Raw genomic sequence first — 21,381 nt, 5'->3', positions numbered from 1 at the left:
GGCTTCCTCTCAGGGTGGCAGCCATGGTCCCTCCCAAGAGGTGGGATGAGTCTCTGTTGGTTTTTTCCTCCCTCTGCCTTTCCTTTGCCTGATCCTAGACGTGGGCACATATGGGGAGTAAAAGGTGAGCAGGATAGAGAAACCTAGAGCATTCTGGCTCCAAGAGGGAGAAAAAGAGTCTGGGGGCTGAGAAGAGCAGGGGCAGGGAGGAGTGACCTGCTCAAGCGAGCCCAAGAGAAGTCACGGTGGTCTCCTGGGCTCATCTCAGCTTCACTTACATAAATCTGACGCTCAGCAGCCTATCATAGACCGAGAACCATGATGAGGGGTGGAGCAGCCCAGGGCCTCACTTTTTTGTAGACCCTTTGCGGAGTGTGGATGCCACCGGGTCCTTGCCTGGATGCCATGCAGAGTGGTGCACACACAGGAGATCCGAGTAGGACTGGAAGGGCTCTGATATAGCTGACCACACACGAGCCAGTTAGAGCTGACATATAAATGCTTTCCCTGGGCTTCAAGGGAAGTCAGAGCCTCTGACTTATCCAGCAGACTCAGATCTTGCAGTGAGGCTCGTGTACTGCTCGGGTCAGGGGCCACATACCTGTTCACCGTCTGCATGGTGGCAACTGCTGGGTAGGCACTGGGTGCAGCTGCAGAAGTAATGGGTGGAATCCAGGGGAACAGAAAGCCCACAGCAGAGGAGGAAGGGCCACCACTGAGCCAACATGTCAATGATCAAGAAGCCATGGCGCACCATCCACTCTGGGGTCCACATTTGGAGCAGATGGGGGGGGGTGGCAGATAATGCTGCCCTGGGGTCTTGCTGCCTACTTTTATGGGGGTATTGCATAGAGAGACTCCCTGAGAGAGTCAGCTTGAGAGACAGTGCCTGAGGGCTCACAGCACTCCCCACAGCACTGCTCTAGTTACCCGGTCCCCAAGACACCCTCCTCTGCTCCTCAGCTCTGCCCTCACCCTCACGACAACCTTGCCAGCCCTTCCCCAGGGACCCTCATGGACCTCAGTATCGCCCCTGGTGACCCAGCAGATGTGTCCAGAAAGTCTCCCAAGGTTGGTAGGCGTGTTAGGACCAGCAGAGCATTGCAGTGGAACTCTGTGTGCTGTGGCACACTGAGGGTGTACTCAAGGAGGCTGAGCAAGGGGAAGTTTCTATTGGAAAAAAGGGGACAAATTTACCTAAGATCTTGCATAGGAGACTATTGGTCTTGAAGACCCAAGGCAGGAGTTGGCATCGGTTCTTTGGTGGGGGTGCTGCTGCTGAGTTCTGTCCAGAGCATCCTATCCAAGTTGTCATAGTCTTAGAAAACCTTAAAGATAAACTGTGTTTCAGAAATCTGTGCACACGTAGCATGCAAAGAACGGGGCATGTATAGAAGAAGAAGGGGTTTTAGGAAGTCCTTTAGTAGTGATCTCAGGCAGGAGACAGGAGTCTTCCACCTTCATAACCTTCCAGCTCCAAGGTAAGGCGAGACAGGAATGGTTCCATCTTAGGGTCAGCAGTTCTCCCCTTCTAAAGTGTCTTTCTTGGTGAGGTTTTCCCCTAAGGAGCATGTGCAAGATCCACACTAGCCCTTTTGCCCATGCCAGTCACCATCTGTTCATCTCTTAGTATGCATTTCCATCCAAGAGAAGGCAGGTACCAGGCAGACAAGAAGTGCCTGGTGCCGTACCACAGTGCCTGGCCCTGGGGCAGTGCCTGGCATCCGCAGGTGCTTAGCAGGTGACAGAGAGCGGAGCAAGCCTTGCTGGACCAGGTAGAACTGGCCAGCAGAGCCCAGGCCATGGGGGCCAGGCAGGATAGGACTGGTGGAGGTGAGTGAGGCATGCTATGTGGGTGCCCAGCATGACTGTGCATCAGGAGACTGCAAGTGCATCCCGGCCGCTGGGTCTGGGTCCTGCTCAGTGACCTCACTCTTCCCAATAAGAAGGGATATTTGCTCCCTGCCTCTGCTCAGAGGAAGCTGGTCCTGACAGGCAGCATCTCACACACTGGGGAAACCCGCAGATAGCAGCCATCAGGTGACTGCTGAGCTCCCAATGAGCCTGGTCCCTGTGTCATCACTATATATTGCCTAGAGCACCCTTCTGGGCCTCACTGGGCTCTGTGCAAGATCCTGTGGCCTTTCCAGGAGGGAGTGGGTCTGCCACGTGACCAGCGCACGAGCCTCATAAAAGAAAGTTCGATGCATAAAAATTGCTAGTGAGTTTTAAAATTAAAGAGACAGACTCTCATTTACCTTTATTTCCCAGCTCCGAGATGGCTTCTCCTAGCTCCTGCCTCCAGCCACCTAATGCGGTGGCGAGGTTTACAGAAGAGGCTAGCGAGAGAGAGAGAGCGCATGCCAGGGAGTGAGCTTTTATTGCGGAACAAAAAATTCCAGGGAAAATCCCATCCAGTGGAGGTTAAGGGGGGCAGCATCCCAAGGTCAGGGCTAATGATTGGGTCTTCGGGTCAGTGGCCAGGCATGCCTCTGCATGGACAAGCCCTCGTACCTGGGACAGGGTGGGGAAGACTCTGACACCGCTGTGTCTAAGCGCCTCTCACCCAGCCAGGGAGGTAACTCAAATCACGTGCGAGGATGGCCTCCCACAAGTGGGCACTCAGGGGTACGCACTTGGAGACCTGCAGACAGGAATGCAGGAATGGCTATACTCCACCTTGCTCCTTGGACACAGGATCCCAGACTCCAGGCCATTGGGCAAGGGCTGATGACTAGGGCCTCTCACTAGAGAGTCCTGGTAGCCACCTGCTGGTCCATAGCCAGAGGCTTCTCTAAGGTGGTGGAGGGGTGGCCCCTTTCCTTAGCACATGAATGCCTGAAAAAGGAGCTGCTCCCACAGAGTACAGAGAGGGAGCCCTGGCAGTCACTAACCCAGTGCAGTCTATGTACTGGATGGGGTTATAGAGGCTGGGGGGCCCAGGAATGCCCACCCCAGCCTCTTGTGACACATGACCCCCAAAAAAGACATAGGAGTCATTTGTATGGGGGCCAGAAAGAGCTCTCTCTCCATGGAGGCCCAGTCTGACCTGCTGGCTGCTGGTGCAGAGGCAAAGGCAGCTGCAACCCACGGCCAGAGCAAGCGTCACCCACTTCCAGCTCAGCGGCAGGCCTGCCCAAGCCTTCTCATTGCCACTGTGTCCACCACAGCAGTCTGTCATAGGTCCTGTGTATTCCAATGGTTTCAGAGAAAAAGGCTCATCAGACACCTCCTAAATTTGAAATTTAAAACCATTTCTGATTTGCACAGTGACACCGTTAGGTTCTTGATCTCATTATAAACTGTTCCATTTACTCTGGGCTTTCAATAAGCTGCATATTGGCAAGGGCGGAGTAGGCTAATATGAGAATTATGCAACCTGATTTGTAAAACATATTAAGAGCATAATTATGCAACTAAATATGAGTTTCACCTGCAGTTCATGGTTGCTCTTCACGTGGCGCCTTATCTCTGACCTTCTAAAATAGGTCCAAAGTAAAAAGGACCAGGCTGCTGGCAGAGTGGCTGGCTGCAGGCCTGGGCAGGAAGCTGGGGTGAGCCAGGAGCACTTGTGGTAAGGAGACAAGAGGGGGAAACAAAGAAAATGAAAATCCAACAAGGAAGGGCATGTTGTAGTGAGCAGGAGCCAACCCGAAGAGCGTTCAGTGGCGAGCAGAATAGGTAACAGGATTGGCGGACCGCCCGCACCGTACAGCAAATACTGATAACGGATAAATGGGGGAGAAGGGACACCCCCTGAAGAACTTCACACAGCTGTTCTTCCTGCAGGAGCAGAGCACAGCCTTCCACTGAGTATAAAGCCAGTGACACTCATCCAAGGGACAGAAAGGGAACCGGCTCAACCAGGGAGTGGAAAGGTGTGGCACGGCCAGAGGTGGGCCAGCACCCCAGTGGTGGCAACGTGGTGCAGTGACACAGATCCCTGCCTTGGGACTCTGCCCTCAGTCTGTCTCTGCCCTCCAAGTGACTCCAGGAACTGTGGTGCCCCTGTGGCATCACCCTCCTGGCCAGGAGATACCAACAGAAGACTTGCCATGCAGCTTCCACGCCAAAATGCAGGCAGTGGCCCCTCAGGACAGGGCAAGCACCAGCTGCTCCTCTCTCTCACCTGTTTCTCTTTCCAGCAGCTTCAACTCAGTGGCAGCTCCTCCTGCACATGACAGGTGATGCCTCAGCTTCCCTCCTCCCTCAGGCCCACTCCTTCTTGGCCTTATTGTGGGTGCTATGCCTTGGTTCCTCCTCTAGCCTGGGAGCCTGGGCTCAGTGTACAACTCACTTCCTGTCCTCCGCCTCAAGGACCTGGCCGCCTCTCTACTCCTACTTGATGTGCTTCCTTCCTTCTTCCCACTGCATGCATCAAGCTGGACTTTCCCTGCCCTAGACTGCACATCTACTGCAGCCACCATCCATCTCTTCTTGCATCAGTGACCAGGTCCTCAGTGCCTGTACTTACTGTCACCTATGGCTTATCTCCCACCAGACTGCTTTATCAAAGTCACCCCAGACCTATCCACACCAGACCCAAGGTCGTATCCAGTCCTCCCCCGGGTGTCTGGTGGGAGGAACACTATCTTCAGTGGTCTGGGTCCAATTCCATTCCCTGAGATTTGTGACTGAGCTGTGAGTGACACTGTGCCATTGCTGTCTCCACCCACCACAGGAGCATCAGAGCCTCTACTGTGTGGTGAACTCAGCCAGCGGGGCCAGATGGGGCAAGGCCATCCTGATTCCCACTCCTGTTCCTCCTCCCTCCTGTTAACCAGTGCTGGATCCATGCTTCCAGGACATGTCTGCAAGGACAGAGTCTGCCCAGCTGGACTGCAGTGGAGATGTACTGGCCAAGAAGCCTGTACTGTGCACCAGAAATTTCAGACTTTGCATCTTTGGACATAGAAATTATATTTCTACATAGTTCTAGGAAGACAAGGGAAGTCAGAAAGAGACATATGCAAAGATGCTATCTTAACCATTCCTGCTTCTATAACAAATACCCAAAACTGGGTGACTTTTCAGTAGGGTGAACCCGTTCCTTACCGTTCTGGAGGCTGGGAGTCAGAGCAGGATGTCAGCAGACTGTGCATCTGGTGAGGCCCCTCACTGCTTCCAAGATGGCCCCTGGAGTGCTGTGTCCCCCGTGGAGTGCTGTCGGATGAGGCGATCACTGCTTTCACGATGGCATTCTCTGGAGGGGTGACGCTGCATGGGAGGGCAAAAGGAGCCACATTGGTCCCATGAGCCCTTCATATGGCATTAATCTATACATAAGGGTGGAGCCCTCATGCCTTTACCACCTCCTAAAGGCCCACATCCTCATACTGTCACAGTGGGTTAGTTTCCAACATGTGACCTCTGGGTGGAAACCTTGAAGATAATTATCAAAACAGTGCTTAATATAACAATTCAGCCACCCAGCATAGTCAGTCATTGTAGGCTAGTCACATTTTTAAGCATTGTAGTATATAACATAGAATCCATAAAAGTCTCATGCACAAAATGTAATGCTATGGGATATTCAATCACTATTACATAGACCAGAATGCATTAATACAGAGGAATATTGAGTATGTAATGCTAAGTGTGAAAAAGCAGAGCAAACACAGGCAGTTTGGCTCTATTCTTGCTGAAGAGATTTACTAACTCCACCTGGACAACAATCTGAAGAGGGAGACTTCCCGACACCACAGATCTTTCTGGGAACAACTAGCTAGGGGTGTGCTTTTCTATCGTGAATATCCCCTATCTAGTTATTTTAGTTTAGTAATGAACCATGGGGATGACTTGGGTGGGTAAGGCCTGTAGGACTGCACCTCCTCTGTGCCTTGGTGGGCACTGGAAAGCCATGGGACTTCCCTGGTGCAGCCTGCACCTTCTGCACAGCCCACAGCCCCTCTGGACATTCCCTCCAAGCGTCTGCATGTGTTTGATGGTTATGTCGTCTGGTCTTTGTGTAAGACAGGGGTAAAGGTAGCATGTCACACCAGGCAGAGTGGGAGGCTGACTCTTAACCTGGTGGCAGAGGTGCCTAGGCAGAGTGGGAGGCTGACTCACTGGGTGGCAGAAGTACACAGTTTGGTGGATGAACCAATTTATGTGCCCCTTTCTCTCGTGCCAAGTGACTCAGCCCTGGGGTCTTGGTCAGTCCCTGCAGCCCACCTGTGCAGATCACAGCCCACATCAGGACTGCTCTCAAGAACACAGCATACTCATGGCTTATGTGTGGGCTTGCTTCTCAGGGAAGATTACAGTGAATTACAAATGGCAGGATATCCAGTCTGTGCTGTTTCAGGCCCTCGTCCTGGTGAAGAATAACCTCCTGATGCAGTTCCGTGAGAACCTGCAAGTGTGTCGCCAGCCAAGCCCAGGACCAGCCCGGGGCCAATGGGTAGGCTCTGCCTCCTGCCCAAGCCGTCCACAGGCAGACGGTCAGCAGCAGCGATGACAGCTCGAGCCTGAAGAGCTGCGTCTGGATTAATGTGGGCCGAGGTCCCCCCATTCCAGGGGCTTAGCTGCTGCAGCCTATGTCCTACAGGCACTCTGCCTTGTTCAGCTGCCCTGTTGGGGGAAGGAACCATTGGAATGACAGCCCACGAGTACTGGGTGCCCCTCCAAGGGCACAAGGGGAGCGGGGCGAAAAGTAGGTCACATGTGCCTGGGCCATGTCACGCGGTCCCCACCCCAGGCCAATGGGATGGGTGGCTTCCTTCAGTCGAGAACAAAACAGCTCTCTAATTTTTCTCCTTTAGCGTTTCATCTTCTCTAAACAGGGAGAGTGGCCATCTGTCTGGTACCCACATCCAACGCGATCCTCCCGACCTCACGGGGCTGCTTTGTTCTGAGGTAAGGGGATTTTGTGGGCCTGGGGAAGCAGTCAGCGGAGCAGGACAGGTGGCCGAGGCTGGCTGTGAGGACAGCAGACCCAAGGAAAGCAGACCCAGGCGGCATGGCAGGGCAAGTAGAGTTCTCACACGTGTGGGTTGTCGGGACGAAGTGCTCGGAGGAGCTGCCATGACTGCACAGAGCTCTTCTTGGGTGGACGGGCGGAAATTGGACTGTACGTGCAAGTGGTTTCAGGTGCTTAGAGGACAGTGCTGTGCTCTAATAACATGGCTCCTTTTGAACAGTCAACGTTGTTCTGATGCTCTGCACTGGTAAAGCAACGTTATTTGTAGGACAATGAACATAGTCTTAAGGATGTTTGTCAGAGGTAGTGAATATGGATGGGGAAGTAAACCCCACCCTGAGCATGCTGGTCACTCTCAGGAACCAGGGTCCAGCACCATCCAGCTGGGGACATGGCCCTCTGAAGTAAACAGTTGAGCTGTTTGTTCCTGTGGGCAGGAGCTCCATGAAACCCAAATATCAGTGAGGCTAATACACACCGATTTCTACCAAATGGAGGATGTGCAGTCTTGGAGCTCGATATCAATATTGAGAAGTAGCTAGTTCTTTTGGTTCTGGGAGGGCGTCAAACATGACTTTCTTGCATGATAAAGCTATGCAGACTGCGTAACAGTGTTTAAATGTTGGTAAAGCTAATGCGAGTTTTGCAGCTTATGAATAACAAGCCGTCCTATCTTGCCTGAATGAATCGAGTGCTCCATTAGCTGGGGACCCTTCGGACGGACACTTCTTGTCGGTGACGTGTGCAGGAGGTGGTGTTCGTGGTCTCTGTGTGGCCACCCTTGGTGCCCCATCCAGACTGACTAAATGCTAGTGCTTGCATTTGCTGGAAAATGTTTCAGAGTCCTAATGGGGTTTGATCTTAATCTGTTGTATCAGTGAACAATTTTCTGCCTTTGAGAGATACAATATTTTAAATTTATGTTTTAACTGTTTGTATGGCCAGGATCATAAAACAAATGCCCACACTTTAGGGTATCAGCTGTCCTACATTTTAGTTTATGGAACGGCAGTTGTACCCGTGGTGACACAAGAAGCTTTCCTCTTAGAGCAAGGTCATGGAAACATTCTGCACTTAGTAATACCATTTCCTGTCAACTACAACCTGAGGGTGAGTCCCTAGTTACGTTCCAAAGGGCTCTTTCCTTAACCAGATTCCAATTTTTTTTTTTTTTTTGGTACTAGGAATTTAACCCAGGGGCACTTAACCACTGAGCCACATCCCCATTTTTGTATTTTATTAGAGACAGGGTCTTTCTGAGTTGCTTTGGACCTTACTTAAGTTGCTGAGGCTGGGTTTGAACTCGCAATCCTCCTGTCTCAGCCTCCCTAGCCGCTGGGATTATAGGTGTGCGCCACGGCACCCGGCCAGGTTCCAGCTCATGGAAAATGTTCTGTTTCACTAAAGCAGGATAGAAGAATTCAATGATTTTCCTGTTGATGGTTTTAAATCTTCCTTTTGTGCCTGGGGAAAGCCGAACCAACTTTGTGCAGCTTTTAGCATTGTCTCCCTCTCTCTGCTGCTCTCTGTGTCCCAGAAGCTAGTCTTCCTGTGGCTCTTAGTCACGGCGTGCTGTAGCAGGACAGAGGTGTACTCTTGTGAGGATCATGAGGGTGCACATCAGATTATCAAGTTATTACCCACCTGTCCCATTTGCCTTCAGGGGAAACACAAGTGCTGCTGCCTCAAGGGCAGGCCTGACCGTCCTTACTGCCCCTCAGCCTCCAGTGAGCGGATGACAGATACGACCATGCAGAGGCATGGGGCACCTTGCAGATTAGATTATGCCACCCAGACCAAAGGACGCCCCTAGAGCCTGTCTCTGTGCTCCTGCCTGCCCATCCCCAGGCTTCTCACCAGTGGGCAATGTGTCCTTAGGCACTGTGGACTGACTGCCTGTTCACATCGCCCTCATTGTGCTGGCTTTGACTCATTTGGGAGCTGAAGGGTCACAGGTGGAGTTGGCCTGACCAAGTCTTGGGCAGGTTCCCTCTGACCCTGCACCCCACGCTCCATGTGTGGGAGGTGTGCACTATCTGGGCCCTGCTGGGTGGGGCCAGGAACCTGGATAAAGCATTCTGCCACCAACCAAGGAGCCTGAGAAAGACCTGGGGTCAGGAACACCCCTACAACTGGAGCCTTCTAGCCAGGGACACTCAGAGAACCACAGGCCCGGATGCTGTGACTTGGGGCCAGCAAGGCCATCCATGGCAAAACTAGTGGGCTTGGCAATACCCTCTGGGGCTCCAACCCAGCTGGAAGTGATCAGACCCCATTCTTTACATCTCAGCTACACACTCTTAAAGAAAACACATGTCTGGCTAGGAACCACCCCCACCCCCAAGGACACTCTGGAGGTACAGCCACAGCTCCCTCCTGCATAGTGATGTGACTCAGAAGCTCTGGGCTAGCCCGCACTCTGGAGCTGAACAGCCTTCCAGGAGGTCCTCTGTGAGTTTGAGAACCACTGTACAACCATGCAGGAGTGAAAGTTTAAGTACAGGTCATGTGGGGCTCCTGGTACAACTGGAGTGGTGGCTGAAAGGGGCAGGCCTGGGTCAGGAGAACAGCCTGTGGTGTCCAGTGACCACATGTCCAAGGTGAGCAATCCCCTGTGGGGACTCCTGGCTGAATCATGTGGTTCATTACCTGTGGCGGGCCTTCCTGTAAGAAAGGAGACAGGCTGCCCCCCACACACATCCACTGAGAGCCCTGTGGGAGACCAGGAAGGAGGAACCTAGAGGAGAGTGACCTCTCTTGCTAGAGTTCAAGGTGAGCAGGACCCCAAGGCAAGTGCCAGGGGAGAGAAGATGCACTAGGCCACAACCTCTAGTCCTAGAACTAGGGCATCCACTGGGAAGTGTCCAGGGGTGGGCAGGTATGGCCAGGAGAGGTGAAAGGGCTACAGTGGCCACTGTCACAGCCCCAGACAGGAACCAGGGCCAGAGGGTCTCAGGGGAGGAGAGGACCTGACTGGGGTGGTAGCCCGACAGGGGCAGAGGTGAGCCCTGGAGAGCCTGGGAGTGTGAGGGCCAGCCCTGACGCAGCCTTCCTGCCTGTCACACAGATACACAGACCCATGAGCTCTCTGAATACATTCAACATCACCTGCCTGTACGCACCCTCTTCCCTGCCAACACCCTCTCCCCCCAGCTCAGCAGCCCTTCCTTCCCCTCGTCTCTGCCCTGCTCAGACCCTATATATGCGTCCCTACACTGAGGTACATGTGGGGAGTATGGGCATTAAAAACCATCAGAAGAGTGCAGGGATGTGGGGGGAGCCATGCACCCCGCACTATCAGGAAGAATGGTTAACCTGGTAGGCATGGGGCGGAGGACAGATGGCAGCAGGGGCGGGACTGGGTTTGCTTTGCTTTAATCTTTGTGTGTGTGTGTGTGTGTGTGTGTGTGTGTGATTTGTTTTTGTTTTTGTTTTTTCCGCGGAATCAGAGATTGAACCCAGGGCTCCTGTGTGCTAGACAAGTACTCTACCACTGAGCTATATCCCTAGTCCTTGCTTTGCTTTAATCAAACCAACATTTAAATCACTAGAAATGGATAAACTATTCATAAGTGATGTTGAGTCAATTAAAAAAAACACTAAATTTAGAATTTGATCTCACACCAAATACAGATGTATTTGAGATGGGGTAATGAGCTAAAAAGCACAGAAATCCACGTTGATTTTGAAAAATGATCTTTTTCTTACAGGGCATCCTAGGCCATGCCACACAAAAAGATACAAGAGTGCCAGGTCAATTAGTGCAGAAATAGCAACCAAACACAAATAAAAAGGCAGCTGTTAAGAAACAGAGACTCCGAGCGGCTGACAGATGTCCAAGGGGCCAGTGGCCAGGGAATGGCAACTAGGAGAAGTGTGCGTGGCCGTGAGGAGTAGAGGTTGGGAGTACACGGGCTGCCTGTGTGCCCTGCAGACCTGGAGGGTGAGGACTGTGCAGCTCTGCATGGAAGACTTTTGGCCAGGTCTACGTATACCTGACCTGCAGTTCTCACTGCAGGTCTTAGCAAACCTTCATATGTGCAGAGAGCTGCATGTAGGGTTGTGAGAGGAGCGGAGCCTGCCTACAGTCAGGATGCCTGAGGCTGTCAGGTCTGCACTCAGGCCTCCCTGGAGGAAATCAGGATGAGGGCATCGACGGGAACAGGAGGTGTTTAAGCCACAGAATGTCACTGGGCAGTAAGAAAGAGGATGTGTGGTGATGATGGGCCCAGCCCTAGCAGCAGCAGGTGGGTCTCAGACATACTTTTAGTCAAAGAGTGGGCTCAGAGTGCAAGCCCACAAGGGGACAGGAGGACGCTGCCAAGCTGCAGCAACTGCCTGGAGTTGGCCAGAGCTGCCTCACTCTGGGTATGGAAGGTTCCAGGTCATGAATGAGTAAGTCATATGCTCAGGGCCGCAAGACACTCGGGCTGCACCCTTCAAATTATACTCCTCACAGCCTCCAGGCGATGCTGCCCTTCAAAGCCAAGTCACAGAGCACACATGATGTGGCACTTATGCAAAGTAGGGCTAGGAAGAGGCCCAGCATCCGCTGCAGCATGCAAGGGTGTTGCTCCAGGGAGCTTTGTCCTCTCCGCAGCCTGTGTGTTCCCAGAGCACTTGGGCCCTGCCTGCCCTGGCCAGGCTCCGTCACACTCAAGTCCCAGTCAGGACAGCTCGGTTGGCATTCATATTGCCTTTCGTTTTGTTCTTTTTATTGGTCTCAGAGAGGATGCTGCTGCTGTGACAGTCACACTGTCTGGGTGACCTAAGAAAGTGAGCTGATTGTGATTGACGTGGACCGGAGCCAGGAGCAGTGCCTAGGAGCCATGACAAGGAGTCCACACCCAGATTCAGCCATGGTCCCCGGTGGCCCCCCAGGGGCCTCAGGACTGAGCTTAACAGAACAATTGTTCTCATTCCCAGTGTGCAGCCCTCAGTACCAGAGACCTTGGCCAGAAACAGGAGGCAGCAGGGGTGAGCCAGAGGAAAGGCCAGGACTTCTGCCTCGGCTGCACAACAAAGAAGCCTGCAGGACCTCCTTCAGGTCTGCCCAGTGACATCCTTGCTTGACAAAGCTCATGCACCCCACTTCTTTCCAGCAGAATGCAGGGGGCCAGCTTCAAGAAATAACACTCCCAACCAGAGGGCCTTTTAATTGATTTTTACCCATGCGGTATTTATGAAGGTGCTCATAAATATGTGTTTGCATTTTGGCAAGGAAAGATACAGGGCTTGTCTCTCACATACATGTCTGTGGCTTTCTCAAATACATACATTGAAATAAAAAGCCAAATCCATTAAAATAAATTAAATGAGGCAGGCAGCTGCGAGGTTTACAGGATTAACAGGCCATCAGCGGCTGAACTCCCAGCGCCTCACTGTGATGCTGTTGCCTTGGGGATTAAGCTGATCCTAGAGTCAGCTGGGAGCAGGATAGCACAGATTCAGTAGCTGCAGTGTAGGGACCTTGCTTCTGCCACCCTCCAGTCTTCCCTGCTGAGGCTGCCCACCTGGACATACCACCAGGCCCCTTGGGAGCAGGTGAAGCCCTCAGTCCAGCACAGTGCAAGGGGATGCCATCATCCCTGCTCCCCACACCATCCCGCCTGCCCCTGCCCTCTTCAGGTGCAGTGTCAACACCTATGGGCCAGGCCTCCAAGGATACTCTGTGTGTGTGAAGGTCCTCAGTGGCAGGAGGCCCAGGGAGACCCCTGGGCGCCCTCTACACCTGCCCCCAGGTGGCCTCCTGTTTGTGTTATTGTGACCCAGGTCTTCCCGAATCTCTGGCACCCTCAGCAGGCTCTTCAGTGCTGCCCGCCACCCCCCACTCCAGATTCTGCAGAAACACTTCCAGAGCAGCAGTCCAGGGTCAGCTGCCTGCAGCCAGTCTCAGCTTTGCAAGCCAGTCTCCATAGCTTAGTCCACCCAAACGTACCTGTTTTTCTTTTTTGAAAGTTTCTCATCTAAGTTTTCTTTTTTTTTTTTTTTTAATTTATTTTTTAGTTTTCGGCAGACACAACATCTTTGTATGTGGTGCTGAGGATTGAACCCAGGCCGCACGCATGCCAGGCGAGCGCGCTACCGCTTGAGCCACATCCCCAGCCCATCATCTAAGTTTTCTTGATTCATTTTCTGTCTTGATTTATTTTTGACTCTTTTAAATTTTGTTTAATTTTTAACTACTTAAAATCACTTGTTTTCCTTGGATAGCTCTCATTTTGTTTTCTTTAAAATATTATTATCATTTATTATTTTATTTCTCTTTTTATCTTTTTTCTTAATTCTTTCATTTGGGAAGATTTTTAATGTTTTATTGCTTCAGCTTTTATCTTTTTAAAAAATTGTATAGTATATTTCGTACATTGCCATTTGTAGTGTTGTAATGAAGTATTACTAGTATTAAGATATCAAGACACTAAAAGAAATCACCAGGTGTGGTGGCACACGCCTATAAATCCCAGCAGTTTAGGAGGCTGAAGTAGGAGGATTGCAAGTTCAAAGCCAGCCTCAGCAAAAGCAAGGTGCTAAGCAACTCAGTGAGACCCTGTCTCTAAATAAAATACAAAGTAGGACTGGGGATGTGGCTCAGTGGTTGAGTGCCCCTGAGTTCAATCCCTAGTACTCACCCCCCCCCAAAAAAAAATGACCTCTCAATCTAATTTCAGCTTATTTTTCTATTGAATTTGAGCATGAGCTATGATTCTGCCTGTGTTGACAAATGAATCTTGTATAGTCGTTAATCTGTGAGTCTTCCAGCCCCACGCACACCCTCCCAGAGAAGCTGTGTTCCTCTCCCATCTTACTGTGACCCTCAAGGAGACCCACATACCCTCAACACCTGCTGTCCACGTCACCTGCAGCCTTGGGAGGCACAAACACAGCAGGGCTAACCTAGCCTTAGCCAGCCTGCCCTGCTGCCAATATGTCTACATCCTGCTGTCCTCTGCCTATACCTGCATTTGACTGTGGGCAAGTCACTTGCTGCCTGTGCCCTCCCTCCCCATCTGCCATGCAGTCAGCAGTCTGTTGGCAGTGTCCTTAGGTCTCCATCCTGTTCTGAAGGCCAAGCTGACCAGGAGCCTCTCTAGGACAGAGAAGTCGGCCCTCTTGACAAGCATCATTGGCACCTGAGGCACATCTCACCAAGAACGGGGAGCATCAGCTCCCAGGAGAGCGACCCTGTAACCGACCAGGCTGGGGAGGCCTGCCAGGCTCACCCTAGTCCTTGTGCCTCCTACACAGAGAGCCCGCCCCTGAGAAGATCCTCTTCTCAATGTTCCTGAGGGCAGGGACCCCTACAGTTGGCCGCTAAGCAGGACTGCTCCTCCTCAGTTCTTTCTGGCCCTGATGGGGCACAGGCAGGCACAGGGACTCCAGCCACTGAAGGAGACAGGGTCTCCTGCCAGAGACTGGGTCCTTCCCAGGACAGTTTCCAGGTCTTGGGGGTGGACGTCCCAGGTCAGGCTTCCTCTTCATCCCTGGATTTAGCAGAGGAGATGGTTCTCCTGCCCTGTGTTCTTCCAGAGGCTGCTATTTAAACTTTTCTTCACTCTCGGAAGGACAGCGGCACCTCCTGCCAAAGGGGCATTTCCTGATGAGATGGGAGGGGCTGTTGCCTTGGAGCCGAGCCCCCACACCCTGGGACACCACGCTGTTAAGTGAGCAAACACAGGCCACAGGGTTATGAGAGCATTCCTTCTTGTCCTTGCTCACCAGGTTGCTTCTGACCTGTTCATGGAGGATGGCGAGGCCGCTCCTCAGGGTGCAGGTTCTCTGGCCCGGTGCAGTGTCCATGCAGGCCAGTGTGGACCTGTTTACAGCCCTCTACTTCATCACTGGGTGGATTTTGTTTCCTTCAAAATCTCCTGCCCTACTGACTAACCTTGGCCTTCTTTTCATGTTAATAGGACAGAACCCTCTCCTTTGTGTGTTTATCTATAGTTCCCCAATTCTCATGTCTATCACTTTGTTTTGACAAGAGCAATAATTTGAAACTCTGTGCCTACCCCACCCAGCTCAGAAAAAGTGGTACCAGAGTCACAGGCTTGGAAAGAAGCACATGGTACTTGGCTTTTGTGTTTGGGTGAATCATCTGACCTGACTCCAGTGCTTCCTTCTGCTCTGATTGGGCTTGTCCATCATGATGCTCTGAACTGTATCAAGTACCTTTCCGACTTCCATGAGGGAACTGCATTTGCAGAGTGGGCAGCCAGTGCTGGTGCCCTCTTCCCTCTGGGAGGCCGTGGTACTTCCCTGAGTGCTCTGCAGTGGCCCTGCTCCCATGACTGGTGAGACTTATGCCCAGCACACAGCGACAGTGCCTTGGAGCTGGCTGTCCCTCAGGCGCGTGTGCTTGGCTCCTGCTCTTCTTCAGTGTACAGATATGTGAGCAGAACTCCTGACACTACATTACCCATCCACCCCAAGTACAGACTCCACAGGTCCTGTGTACTGTTGGTCTTCATGTATGTTGCTGGTTCTACGTGTTCACATTTGACTTAGTTTATTAGTAGAATCTCTAATTAGAAGCTGGAATGCTGGGTCTAGGTGATGTCAGCGGTCCCCTTCATCATACCAAATGTCTTTCCCAAGTTAACCAGTTTGCTCTGCTGTCCTCCAGGGCTTGCTGCCAAGTTTCTTGTTGTGTTATATTGTATTCCAGCCTTTCTGGTAGGAATATGGTGGCACCACCGTGACCTTACTCTGCTTCTTCCTCTTGACTTTTGATGCCCATCTGCCAGGGGATGGGTTCCAGACCCCTCTATGGAAACCACAGTGCATGGATGCTCAAGTCCTTTATATAAAATGGCGTAGTATTTGCACATTACCTGTGCACTTCCTATAAATCATCTCCAGATGACTAATAAATCCTAATATAATATATGTGCTATGTAAGTAGTTAATTCTGATTGTCTAGGGAAGAATGAGAGGGAAAAGAGCTTGTGCATGTTCAGTACAATGCAATTTTTTTTTTTTTTTTTTTTTTTACAAATTATTTCAATCCATGGTTGGTTGAATCTAAAACCCATAGGTTCTTTTGGTCATATGGATGGCCTCTTCTGGACCATGCCTGTTCAAGGCTCATGCCTCTTCTTCCTGAGCAGCATGGGAATGCTCCCTGGACAGAAGCCTTCAGCAGTCCCATGAGCTGCAGGCGTCTCCCACTCTGTGGGCTGCTTTTCTCTCCTGACAGGGTCTATGGGGCACACAGAGAGTTGTAGCTCTAACTGGTTCGTCATTTCTGTCTTCTCCTTAACAATTAGTGCTTTCTTGTGTCTAAGGAAATCTACCCTTTTCCCAGCTATATTTGTTACATCTATGTGCTTCCAAAGGCTGCGCTCTGTCTGGGACCCCGTTTGGATACAGGCCACCTGGAATGAATCTGAGGGGAAAATTGGGGAGGGAGCATTTGGGCTCTATTGTCCACTTGCCCTTCTGGTTAGTTGAGTGCTGGCTTCTGCCCAGTGGAACTGCTGGGGGAATTGACTGGTCCCGCCCACTCCCGCCTGGCTGGTTCCTGTAGCTTTCTGTGCGGATCAGTGGCAAGACTCTGTCATCTCACTTTGTTCTTTTCCTCAGGCTATTCTCAGAATGATGACTTTCCACGTAGATTTTAAAATAAGCTTATCTGTGGAATTGGGTCTGTAGATAAGTTTGGAAGTAGTACATCCCAAGTTTCTGAGCATGAGTCTAGGAACAATATTTGTCTTCTAATTCTCAGGTTTTCTTTAATTGCTCTCATGTTTCCAGTTTTCTTTTTTTGGTACTGGGAATTGAACTCAGGGGTGCTTGACCACTGAGCAACATCTCCATCCCTTTTTTATAATTTATTTAGAGACAGGGTCTCACTGGGTTGCAAGTGCCTCGTTAAGTTGCTGAGACTGGCTTTGAACTTGTAATCCTCCTACCTCAGCCTCCCAAGTTACTAGAATTATAGGCATGTACCTCCATGCCCGGCTCCAAGTTTTCAGTTTCCTACTGAGAGGTTTTACACATCTTTTGTTACATTTATCCCAATTCTGAATCTTTTATGTTCTTGTAAATGGTATCTGTTTTAAATTTTATTTTCTAAACCTTACTTTTATGGAAATGTGTAAGATGATCACCCTGTTGAAATCTTCCCTTTGGACTCTTGTCTGAGGATCATTTTGGATTCATAAGGCTACCAGGTCCTCTGCATTGTCGATTTTCCTTGCTGGTTTCTCACCGTATCCAAAGTAGGAGGAGTGTCCACTGCACTCTCTAGTGAGGCCCTGTGGGGCACAGAAATTCAGGGGGTGTAGACTCCCATTGGCATGTTTGGGTCCCCAAATGAGCGGTTATGGGAAACCTGCAGGTGCACTTGGGGAACACTCAGCACAGCCAGGTCGAAACGGGAAGCTATGCCAGGATGTAGGAAGAGCAGGCTCATCCCAGCCTCTCCTTTACTCTCAGGGTCCCTGAGGCTTGGGGAAGTTGTTGTTTGATTCCTTGGGCGTGAGGCTCTGATGTGTCACTTCTGGACCTTTGGCCCCCATGGTCCATGTGTTTGAGCAGGCAGGGAGCATGGCTGATCTTCAGTTGTGTGCATTGTCAGCTCTTCTGTAGTCTGATTTCATCACCAAACTGCGAGCCACTCCATGCTACATGCACACTGCCTGGTAGGAACTGTGAAAAGATGAGTAAGCCAGAATGTTCCCATGAACCCTTTGTAATGGGCCAGTGGAAGGCCCTGCTTGGTAACCTCCCGTGGTATCCAGAGGTTCCTGTGAGATGAACCACATTCAGAGAAGGTGCTGCGTGTGGGCACAGGGCACAGACAGCAGGCATAGCTCCCATTGCCCCAACCTGGTGGAGACACAGATAGCTCTGCATCAAGGTGGTGTCAGAGCCAGGTCTCAGTTCAGCCCTTAGAGAGATGCTCTGTCTCCACATGGAAGATGCTATGAATCTTGAAATGGCTGCTTTGAAAATGAGAGCGTTTGTATGAGGCACACACTGACATGGGATATGCTGGACCCCTTAGCACTTTTCCCCAAAGGCAGGGCACAGAAATATCAGCACCAGTAGGGGGAAGCCTGGTATGTTGCCATAACAAGAACAACTCTGCAGGTTGCAGACTAAGCCCTATGCATGGTCTCAGGAGCAGGAGGAAAGGGGTCAGTTTGCTGGTCCCTGCCCCTGTCACCTTTTCTCTGTCTTGACACTTGAGTGACAAAGGAGCAGGCTATTTCAAACGTTCTCTAAAGTCAGGGTTGTGTAAGCCCTGAACGTCTTTCTAATGCTAACTGTTACTGGCAAGAGCACTAAACTGCAGAAATCTCCCCTCCCCTGGATGGCCTCAAGGACACAGTGTGCACTGTGAGTCTCTAAAGGAGAATGCAACCGCTAATCAGCTCTGTCGGTTTCTGCTGCCGTGGCCTCATACAGCCTGATGCGGGCACTGAGCTGTTAAACATGATAAATCAAGTCAGTGCTCACCCTCTCCCTGCCCCAGTGCCCCTTCTAGACAGCTGAGGCCTGTGGTGCAGCCCTGGACATGGCTCAGCTAATGGGGGTAGGCCAGAGCCGCCAGCCTTGACGGGCACTCACTGCTGCCACATGGACACCGACAGTGCTGCTAGAGGCACTCAGCCCCTCTCAGGAGAGGATCTTGTGTTGGAAGGACTCAAAGAAGTTGCTGCCACTGCACATACAGCAAGAGTGCTTGCTGCTATAAAATATAGACCCCTGTGAGCCATTTCTACTTTAGCACCCATCAGCTTATCTCCCCCAGAAGAGAGCCTTCTGTGCTCACACTCTGGCCATGCCCAGCGCAGCATGTTTCTTTGGATGGAGCCACCTGTCTGGCTTTCACTTTTGACCAGGATGGAATGCAGAGCTTGTCTGACTGGTGGTCAGAAGCCTAGGCCTGTCATCAGCCAGGTTCAGGCCGTAGCACCTCACTGCTCACAAGTGAACAGGGACAGAAGAGCCCTACTGGATTGGGACAGCACGTGTGTGGTGTGTGGTGGCAGCTGCTGTGCTTACACAGTAGTTTGGTTATGGCAGAGTGTGCTTGCTGGTATCTGTTGGTTGGAATGATCTTTTAAAAAATCATTGGCAGGGTCGTGGCTTTGGCTCAGATGTAGAGCGCTTGCCTAGCACATGTGAGGCACTGGGTTCAATCCTCAGCACCACATAAAGTAAAAATAAAGACATTGTGTCCACCTATAACTAAAAAATAAATATTAAAAACCATAATTGGCAAAAAAATTTTTTTTTTTGGAATTTCACCACAATGGTGCAGGTTATGGGCAGCTGTTATAATTTAACCCAAATTAAAATTAACAAGTGTTTGGTCTGGGTCAAAATGGCGGACACACCACCTTGCCACTCCTGCTGCCTGCTACTGGGCCTTTAGGGCAGAATGTGCAGAGGAGCTGCTGGAGGACTCAAGTCAGATGGATCAGCCCATCTGGAGCTGGGCTGCAAGTCAGAGCCTAGACTGAGGCAGCACAGAAGTGCCCTTTGGGTCTGGACCAGGAGCCTCTGGGCAGTGCTGCATTTCTGTCCCAGGAGCTGCAAGGGAGTCTCTGGAGATTGAATGGGGAGTAGTTTGCTTTAGTTATGTTTTTCTATCCCTGCTTCCTAGGATCCAGCCTGGAGACCCTTCTGGGACACTGAGGGCAGTGGCCACCAGCAGATGTAAGAGCGGCGGGGGGGGGGGCTTCCTCTCTAGTAGAGGGGTGCGCTTCCAGGGAAGAAGGGTGCTCCCATCGCCTCTTTCTGTCTCTGTCCTCTCACCGCCTAGCCCTGGATGCAGATGCTATGGCAAGACAGATGAGGTCCTGGCTTTTGGCCAGAAAGACAAAATCCAAGGAGACCATGGGAGATCTGGGGGGACCTTACAGAGGAGGGCTTGATGGAGGGGACCCCGCAACATCGTGAGTACTCACAGGCAGGCCTTGACCTCTGCATCAAGGATCTGACCATAGAGAGTACAGCAAGGCCACTGTCATGAGGGCCAGGGGATGATGACTCCCAAGCCCAGTGAACACTGGCAACACACATGGACAGAGTTGAGGATCACTGCTAAAGCTCTCAGAGCCAGAAACTGGAACCACAGCCCCCAGAAGGCTGGGGGACTGACTAACTGGTACCAGTGCTGGGCAAAATAAAAATATCTTCCTGCATAAAATTTAAGTAATGGCTAGAGTCTTATGACAATGTTCAGTGTCCAGGGGACAGCCTAATGTCCATACGTGACATGAAGGACCAAGAGTTTCAACCTTGTGAAAGGAAAGATGATCAATGGACTTCAGCCCACGGTGGCCCTCTGTGTTGGAGTGACCAGAGTCTTGAAAGAAGTTTCTGTGACTGTGTTTCAGGAAGCATGAAATGAATGGAAGACAGGATGTCTCAGTAGGAAATACCAGGTGCAAAAAGAACAAAACAGAGCTTTTAGAACTGAAAAATCTAATAGCCAAAATAGAGTCTTGTCGTGGGAACTCAGTAACAGAATGGCGTCCCGGGCCAGATGGCGCAGAGGCAGATGGGCTCCATGACCCAAGCTGATGCAGGAAGCAGGGAAATCCAACAGGGCCTCAAAGACCTGGCCTGACCCCAGCGGGCACGGCTGCTGTGCACATGTGGACACTCACCAAGGTGGACCACACTCTGCAGAGAAGAAAAAGCAGCCAAACAAATTTAAATAATTGAAATCATACAAAGTGTAGTTTAATTAAACTATAAATCAATGACCAAAGATAATTGGAAATTTTCCAAATACTTAAAAATCAAAATACACCCCTGTGAATGCTCTGGTCAAAGAGATATCAAAAGAAATTAGAACAATGAAAAAAATGTCAGAATTTGTAGGATACAAGTAAATCAGGGCTTTAGCATTAAATGTTACATTAGCTAAGAGGGAAGGTCACAACCCCTTCCACCTGAAGGAAAATCAGGCAGAAGGGAAGAAATGCTAGAAGAGGACCAGAAACAAGTGGGATCAGACACAGAACCAAGCCTTCCAAATTAGAGAAGCTCCAGTAAAGGAAAACGGAAGCAGTCCTGTGTTCCAAGAACTTGTAGGTCGTAGCAGGTCTTTGCTGCGGGTTTTGTTTTACAATATGGGACTGGGTTCTGTTTTCAAGGTGATTTTTCCTCATCCTTCTTACTGGCCTTAAGAAGATGGGTCCTTTCATGAGTGCACTTCCTCTGGGACCATGGGCTTGTGTGTCAGGATGGGCCTCTAGACAAGTGTCATTGGGACAGTTCCCCAGATGGCCTGCTAGGATGTCTGTGGGCCTCCAGTGGAAGTGGGCTTGGGGCCCCTTGGTCCTACGATGTCCCCCTAGGGAGCCTCCATGCTGCATGTCTGTGCCTCCTCCATTGTGACCCTCAGAGCCTAAGTGAAGGTATAAACAGATGGACTGAGGGAAGTGGAAATACGGTCTATAGGGATTGGTTCAGGACCCTCATGGGTACCAGAATCC

At 51.0% G+C, this 21,381-nt stretch overlaps 1 protein-coding gene across 5 annotated transcripts in view; it reads left to right on the top strand.

Moving 5' to 3' along the window:
- Positions 1 to 21,381, top strand: part of Pcbp3 (poly(rC) binding protein 3) — a 227,328-nt gene that overhangs the window by 158,622 nt on the left and 47,325 nt on the right. The window contains exon 4 of one of the 5 annotated variants that reach the window (XM_076868082.2): positions 6,786 to 6,858. The exons of 3 other annotated variants lie outside the window; for them this stretch is intronic. The gene's annotated coding sequence lies outside the window, so the exon portion shown is untranslated. Of the gene's footprint in view, positions 1 to 6,785; positions 6,859 to 11,921; positions 11,970 to 21,381 lie in introns of those variants that run through there. One more of the 5 variants, XM_076868083.2, reaches the window with a different exon arrangement.

Source organism: Callospermophilus lateralis, chromosome 10 (assembly GCF_048772815.1).
Source record: "Callospermophilus lateralis isolate mCalLat2 chromosome 10, mCalLat2.hap1, whole genome shotgun sequence".
NCBI lineage: Eukaryota > Metazoa > Chordata > Mammalia > Rodentia > Sciuridae > Callospermophilus > Callospermophilus lateralis.
This window is presented reverse-complemented; position numbering and strand designations above follow the sequence as displayed.